The sequence below is a fragment of the Lethenteron reissneri genome, chromosome 21 (assembly GCF_015708825.2).
Source record: "Lethenteron reissneri isolate LAM-NWPU_2019-01 chromosome 21, ASM1570882v1, whole genome shotgun sequence".
NCBI lineage: Eukaryota > Metazoa > Chordata > Hyperoartia > Petromyzontiformes > Petromyzontidae > Lethenteron > Lethenteron reissneri.
The window spans coordinates 18,135,365-18,144,444 of record NC_083799.1 but is presented as its reverse complement, the minus strand read 5'-3'; the positions used below and the strand labels follow the sequence as shown (position 1 = coordinate 18,144,444).

The 9,080-nt window shown below is 47.2% G+C and overlaps 1 non-coding gene across 1 annotated transcript; it reads right to left on the bottom strand.

Moving 5' to 3' along the window:
- Window positions 1–1,382: 1,382 nt before the first annotated feature.
- LOC133345399 (U6 spliceosomal RNA) lies at window positions 1,383–1,484 on the bottom strand. Its single transcript, XR_009755437.1, has one exon. It is a non-coding gene; the product is annotated as a U6 spliceosomal RNA (small nuclear RNA).
- Between the last annotated feature and the right edge of the window lie 7,596 nt (window positions 1,485–9,080).

Here is a 9,080-nt window from a genome sequence, read left to right as displayed (position 1 = left end):
GTGGGGTACGCGCGGATGACCTCCCGGGTTTCCTCCCACGCGAAACATAAATAGACGCAGGCCGCTGAGGAATTGGACAAACATTCCAAGCAAGAGTCTCGCTCACCACCACCACCGGCGTGTCCACGTGGACGCCGCGCGCGCTCCTTATTCCAGAAGGCCAAGTGCGGAGCGGAGTGGTAGCGGCTGGGAACCCGCGCACCCCGAGTTCGATTCCCGCCCACGGCCAGTCAAACGCCGGTGAAATTTAGTGTGTTAAAATATCGCCACTAGGGAGACAAAGGCGGTCGGGCGTGGTGCTGGTCACCCACCCACCCCCTCGTGTACCGTTCCGGCTTTCATAGGTGCTCGCTAGCAGCACTTGCCCCTACAGTCTGTCAAGGCTATACGGGGTATCTTTGTCTATGGTGCGTGGGGAGCGATCTGGCCGATATTCCCTGCGGTTGAGAGACGTGGGACCGCTTTTTTTTTTAAAAGGGAGGAACATTTTGCGGCGGTTTGAAACATTCACGGCTGAACCCCGCCTCCTATCCACCCTGGGCTTCATCACAATTCCACGTGTTATCGACGAGCACCTAGCCTGGCACAAGCGCCGTAGCGAACGTGCGCGTGCGAATCCGGCCAAGTGATGACTGTGACGAAGTGATTCTAATCGATCAGTAACCTCGTCAGTGGCCACGAGTAACCTCTCACCCTGGGTCGGCTCTGCATGAAATGAATAAATGCACCAGGCAAGTGTGCGAGATGGACACTCGCACTGTGCCAACATCAGCGTTGGAGAGAGACAAAGGCGGCCGGGCGTAAACTTGGGCCTTAATAGGTGCTCGCAAACTGCACTTGCAGCAACACCTATCAAGCTACACGCGGTGGGGGCACGCACAGCGAAGGGGTGGATTTGTGACCAAAGACAAAGATCCCCCGTATAGCCTTCAACACAGAGTTGAGGGCAAGTGCTGTTAGCGAGTAGCAACGAGGAATGTCGGCACGGCGCAGGACGGGGAGTGCGGTGGTCAACATCTTCACGCCCGGCCGCCTTTGTCTCCCCACTGCTCACAATGTACACACCGCACCAGGCACTCGTTTAAGGCCGAGTCCGACCTCGGGCGAGACCCGAGTCCCAGTCCAAATGCATCCGCCGCTGCAACTTGTTGCAGAAATCGCATCGCTCGCGGGCGGGGATTCCAACTTGGGGGTTTTCTCTGCCAGGCTCGCGAGCAACGCAGTCGCCGAAGATCGCGAGAGAGAGTGAGACAGCGAGAGAGAGTGAGACAGCGAGAGAGAGTGAGACAGCGAGAGAGACAGCGATAGAGAGACAGCGAGAGAGAGAGACAGCGAGAGACATAGACAGCGATAGAGAGACAGCGAGAGAGAGTGAGACAGCGAGAGAGAGCGCACGCTTCACGAATATGCGTGTCATATTTGCGCAGGGCCATTCTAATCTTCTGTGCATCGTTCCAATTGTAGTACATGTACTGCCGGAGCAAGTGAGAGCGAGAGAGCGCGAGAGATCGAGACGCGAGGTGGGAGCTCCTCTCGGCAGCTGTGCGCCCAGGGTTGTGTTTTCGGTCGCACGCATCTCGCCTCGTGGCAGACTCGCCCCGGGCCGATTGGAAGAGGGGAGCGCTCCACAACGGGGCTCCAAAGGATTCTTTGGATGTGCCGCGACTGCGCATGCGCCCAGATAGAGCCCCCTCCCCCCTTCCCCCCGCCTCCCCCCTGCCCCCCAACCGAGGGGACGCGGTATAATGTCGCGACTGCTGAGGTTGTAAATTAGGTCGCGGGCAATCCGGTCCTAGCGCGCCCTCTACTGGCAGCGATGGGGAAGGTAAGGGACACTGACGCGCCTGTCCACGCTGTGGATCTGTGTTGTTTGTGTGTCTGGTGGCGGGAGGGGTCAATCACCAACCCATGGCACCTGGGGGGGGGCCTCCTCGTGCCCAGCGAGCATTGTGACACTTCACGTGGCCTCAAAGGTGCACGTAGCCTGGCACAAGCGCCGTGGGGATGTCACCGTCACTTAAGTGGCGAATGGCGGTTGTTGTTATTTTTCTGCGCTATGAACAAGGTGCATTGCCTGAAACGTCGCTTCTTATATGCCCCCCCCACACACCTTTAAGGCTGCAGTGTTATTGGCACGTGTTTATTTTTTCAAATGTGTATTAAACAATAGATATTGGGCTTCCCTTCCACATCTGTCCACGTATAACATTTTAAAAATAAAGTAGCGTTGGTTTATTACAAGAACATTTTCATGTATTGATTTTGCAAATTATATTCTACGCGCCTTGATGGCTACATATGGCGAGATGTTCAAACTCCCTCGCCTGGTATGCAGGAGATCGTGGGTTCGATCCCAAACCCTGACGCCTGTTGTTGTATATTTGGAGTTTGTCTGGCTCTCTCTCTCTCTGTGGTCGCGTGGATTTTTCCCCGGGTCTTCCGGTTTTCCCCTCCACATTTAAAATCAACATCTTGCGTTCAGAGTATTTCGTTGAGCTATATCATTCGTGGCCAGGTCACGCCTTAATGTAATAGATAGTTGGACTGTATTGAACCAGTTACAGGGTCCCATTGAGATGCCAGATTATTTGGCGATGTTGCTGCTGTGTCGGCAGTAGTACACAATCACAAATTAACAATAACAACTCAACACAACCGGAAACAACACTGTGGCACTAAAAGAACAAATCAATATATTAATCTGCGACGTTTCGAGCAATGGCCCTTCTTTATGTGCTACTAAAAAGGGTCACTGCCCGAAACGTCGCAGGTTCTATTTATTTTCTTTAAAGTTTCGATTTTTTCGATATATATCTAAGAAAACACTTGCAAATAGAGAATTTACGAATTTCGATTTAAAGCTGTCGTGACTGCAGGGATTCATCTTCTTGGTTCTTTCGGTAAAGTCACGTAGAACCAAGTCACGATCTACGTGACTTTACCGAAAGAACCAAGAAGAAGAATTTACGAAGTTTGTCAAAATTTTTTTTTTATGTTTGACTTGTGCAAATTTATGGTACCCAATGGGATCCTAGGATGGAATTGGTATTATACATTTGATTTGTTATATAAATATTAATATATTAACAGTGATTTCGCTTGCACCATACAACATGGCCGTTAATTAAAATTACGCCTGTAAAATATACACGACCACTCAACACGGCCACTCAACACGGCCACTCAACACGGCCACTCAACACGGCCACTCAACACGGCCACTCAACACGGCCACTCAACACGGCCACTCAACACGGCCACTCAACACGGCCACTCAACACGGCCACTCAACACGGCCACTCAACACGGCCACTCAACACGGCCACTCAACACGGCCACTCAACACGGCCACTCAACACGGCCACTCAACACGGCCACTCAACACGGCCACTCAACACGACCACTCAACACGACCACTCAACACGACCATGTGTACGATATGATGATGAAAGGCTCGTTAAGCGATGGCGATTACGTGTCGTGTTTGGTAGATGGTAAGAAAGGAATGGGGATAATTACCAAATTAATTACGAAACAAACACATGTTTTACATCACAACATCATCGGCCATATCCGCTACAAATACGAGTAGCGTGTGTCTACTGTTACACACTTTAATGCTCTATTTAATCATCAATAATACATTGCTAGGAATTGTTTAAACAAAGCTGCTTGCGACACTTTAATTGGGAAGGCCGGATAAGTGAAATCATGAAATGCCATAATTTGTTTTAAGAATTAATACATTTTACGTGTTAATTTAAAACGAAATAATTTTTCCCAAAAAATAAATAAGCAATTCTGGAATAACGGGCGGTTGATAATTAATGAATCTATATATCGTTGTTGATTGATTCGTTATTAAAAATATATATATGCATGTATTTAGTCATGTATATTCATTGCTAACATGCGTTGTACATTCACACTCCGTACAAATCGCAGCCTCATCCATTCGTTAAGTTCCACTTGTAAGTTTCACGCCGATGAGCGAGCATTTGTGGGGCATTACGAAGACCATGCACGAAGGTCCATTGCCCGAAACGTCGCCGATTTTACACATATATTGTTTTTTTAATGCCACGGTGTTATCGACGATTGCGTGGAATTGTGTTTTTGTTTTGTTAATTGTGTTGTGTGCACCACTCTGCCCAACGTCGCGCGCAGAAGCAATAGTCGCAGTATCACCATCACCACCACCAGACGATGTTTAATCATGAAGACCAATTACTGATGGATGCTATTGATATGGCTTCGCTCATAAAACATTAAGACAGCGCAGCGCGACACGGATATGATGTAACTGCGATCACAGCCGATAACAATGCCGCATTACCGTCTCTTTCTTTCCCATTGCGGTCATTTTTGTTTCCCCATCCCAAGAGAGATTCTGGGTAAATAAAGGAACCGCACGAAAGCTCGTGCGCATCGGCCAAACGGGACTAACGAAGTAACTTAAATGAAGACCCAGATGGGGCCGAACGATTTAAATACATTAGTCAAAACAATAGTATCAAAACACAGCAATAATATTAATCGAAATGTTCACATCAATACTAAAACGCGACTTTAAACTTAACTCGATATTTTTCGATTTCAAGCTTTCGTGACTGCAGCGATTCATCTTCTTGGTTCTTTCGGTAAAGTCACGTAGAAGGGAAATAATAAAATAATAAAATTAAACTTAATAAAATACAATTCTCACGACGTTTCGGCCACAACGCAAGCAGCCGTCCTCAGGTGAAGACCAGGTCTGTCGGAATACTTTTCTCGAGTTTCTCTGCAGCGAGTCTCCTCCCAGCTCTCACTTACAATTGACTCCCCAATTAAAATACGAAGTAACTCGCTACACGGCAATTCACGTTTCTTCTGTTTTCGTTCACGGCGCCGATTCAAATCAAGTTCGAGAGCCCGGTGTGTGTGCACGTGTTTCTAGTGACGCAGACGTGTTTAACAATCATCCGGCGCGTGCAGCGTAATACCGCCGCATTGGCAGTGATGGGTGCACAAGCACAACAAACATGAATAATTAAAAACACATCCACGCGTTCGTCATTGGGCCCTTCCCTTGATCAACGCGCTATAAAGAACGTGTAATTTGCACCAACGCGTCCCATATTTAAAATGTGGAATGTCATACTTTCTTGACTTTTTATTTAGTAAATATCGTGCTACATTGCATCACGCAAAACGCTGAACATTGCGAAAAACACCAACATCGAACATTCCACGAAAATACATATATATACAGTATATTATATATACATATATACAGTATATTATATCAATATAATGCACACATATGGTTCCCTTAAGGGCAGTGCTGTTGACGAGTAATGTTGTAATGTAGAATTTATGTTCATATTCTTTGGTTCTTTCGGTAGAATAAGACGAATAAATACATTTTATTGTATTATTATTGTTTATATCGACGCGACGATGAATCCCTGCAGTCACGACCGTTTTAAGTCGAACAATTTAAATTGTTGACAACAGAGATCACCACCCGCATCACCGCGCACTCGACGACGACTCCACGCCATTCCACGGCGGCTTCCTTCATACGATTTCTCCCGAGACGGAAGATATACAATAGATGTGTTCACATTGTATACCGTTCATAAACATACAAAGACAAAGATCCCCGTATAGCCTTAACAGACTGTAGGGGCAAGTGCTGTTAGCGAGCACCTATGAAGGCCGCAACGGTACACGAGGGGGTGGGTGGCCAGCACCACGCCCGACCGCCTTTGTCTCCCTAGCGGCGATGTTTACTACACACCGCACCAGGTACTCATTTGAGGCTGAGTCGACCTAGGGGAGGCCCAGGACCGGTTCAGATAATCGTCACTGGTGTTTGCCGCTCTCCCGGGCGCTACATCGGTACCGAACGGGGACACGTTTCCACATCGTGATTGGGGGGCAATGGGGGGCAATGGGGGGGGGGCAATGGGGGGCAATGCGGTGGGGGGCGAATTAATTAATGTATTTATTGATTCGTTCGGTCTGGGAGCTGCGCGAACTGACCTCACGTGCATGATGGCTTCCTTCGAGATTATCCATTTGCACAAAGAGCGACGCGTTTACGTTTTGTTCCCCCGATTTCTATATTTGCTCATGCGCTTACGTACACTTTGTGTGTACACACACAGAAAGTGGAACACAACACGTACACTTTGTGTGTACACACACACAGACGATGTAACACCACACGCACACTTTGTGTGTACACACACAGAGGATGTAACACAACGCGTATACTTTGTTGTGTACACACACACAGAGTGGGTGTGTACACAACACGTACACTTTGTGTGTACACACACACAGACGATGTAACACAACACGTACACTTTGTGTGTACTCGCTGTGTGTACACACACACAGAGTGTAACACAACACGTACACTGTGTGTACACTCGCTGTGTGTACACACACACACAGAGTGTAACACAACACGTACACTGTGTGTACACTCGCTGTGTGTACACACACACAGAGTGTAACACAACACGTACACTGTGTGTACACTCGCTGTGTGTACACACACACACAGAGTGTAACACAACACGTACACTGTGTGTGCACTCGCTGTGTGTACACACACACACAGAGTGTAACACAACACGTACACTGTGTGTACACTCGCTGTGTGTACACACACACACAGAGTGTAACACAACACGTACACTGTGTGTACACTCGCTGTGTGTACACACACACACAGAGTGTAACACAACACGTACACTGTGTGTGCACTCGCTGTGTGTACACACACACAGAGTGTAACACAACACGTACACTGTGTGTGCACTCGCTGTGTGTACACACACACACAGAGTGTAACACAACACGTACACTGTGTGTGCACTCGCTGTGTGTACACACACACAGAGTGTAACACAACACGTACACTGTGTGTGCACTCGCTGTGTGTACACACACACAGAGTGTAACACAACACGTAAACTGTGTGTACACTCGCTGTGTGTACACACACACACAGAGTGTAACACAACACGTACACTGTGTGTACACTCGCTGTGTGTACACACACACACGGAGTGTAACACAACACGTACACTGTGTGTACACTCGCTGTGTGTACACACACACACAGAGTGTAACACAACACGTACACTGTGTGTGCACTCGCTGTGTGTACACACACACAGAGTATAACACAACACGTACACTGTGTGTACACTCGCTGTGTGTACACACACACACGGAGTGTAACACAACACGTACACTGTGTGCACTCGCTGTGTACACACACACACAGAGTGTAACACAACACGTACACTGTGTGTGCACTCGCTGTGTGTACACACACACAGAGTATAACACAACACGTGCACTGTGTGTGCACTCGCTGTGTGTACACACACACACAGAGTGTAACACAACACGTACACTGTGTGTACACACACACAGAGTGTAACACAACACGTACACTGTGTGTGCACTCGCTGTGTGTACACGGCACGGGGAGGGGTGGTAGCGATGTTCGCGAGCGAATGGCGAGCGGATTCTTTCTTGAAATCCCAAAAACTCACCGACCTCGCACACGCCTCGTGTATATTTGTGTAAAGAATTGCGCCGAAGGGGAGTGGTGTAAATGTATATATATATATTTTTATTTAATGAATAAAATAATACAATACGACATACATCTATATGCGCGCCCCGGAATACAACCACAATTACATACACACGCGCGCGTGCTTTATTCACCGCGAATATCGGTCCGTTTGACCGCAAATCTTAAACATTATTGAGAGCCAAGATGATCGCAAATGATCGATCGTGGTACGTGGGGATTGCGCGGCGGCCAATTGATCAAACGATCCGAGACTGAACCTCGCATCCCGTTGCACCATCTACCAGGCGCGGATCTGGAGCTGTGTGTAGTTTACACAACACACGCACAGCACACACAACACACACACACACACTGTAGTATACACAACACACACACTGTAGTATACACAACACACACACTGTAGTTTACACAACACACACACTGCAGTATACACAACACACAACAACAAACACAACACACACACTGTAGTATACACAACACACAACAACAAACACACACACACTGTAGTATACACAACACACAACAACAAACACAACACACACACTGTAGTACACACAACACACAACAACAAACACAACACACACAGCACACACAACACACACACTGTAGTATACACAACACACACACTGTAGTATACACAACACACACACTGCAGTATACACAACACACACACTGCAGTATACACAACACACACACTGTAGTATACACAACACACACACTGCAGTATACACAACACACAACGACAAACACAACACACACACTGTAGTATACACAACACACACACACTGTAGTATACACAACACACACACACTGTAGTATACACACAACACACACACACACACTGTAGTATACACACAACACACACACACACACTGTAGTATACACACAACACACACACACACTGTAGTATACACACAACACACACACACACTGTAGTATACACACAACACACACACACACTGTAGTATACACACAACACACACACACACTGTAGTATACACACAACACACACACACACTGTAGTATACACACAACACACACACTGTAGTATACACAACACACAACAACAAACACAACACACACACTGTAGTATACACAACACGCACTGTAGTATACACAACACACACAACACACACTGTAGTATACACACACACTGTAGTATACACAACACACACTGTAGTATACACAACACACACTGTAGTATACACAACACACACAACACACACGCCTGTAGTACACACAACACACAATACACACACTGTAGTACACACAACACACAATACACACACTGTAGTACACACAACACACACACTGTAGTACACACAACACACACACTGTAGTACACACAACACACACACTGTAGTATACACAACACACACACTGTAGTACACACAACACACACACTGTAGTACACACAACACACACACTGCAGTACACACAACACACACACTGCAGTACACACAACACACACACT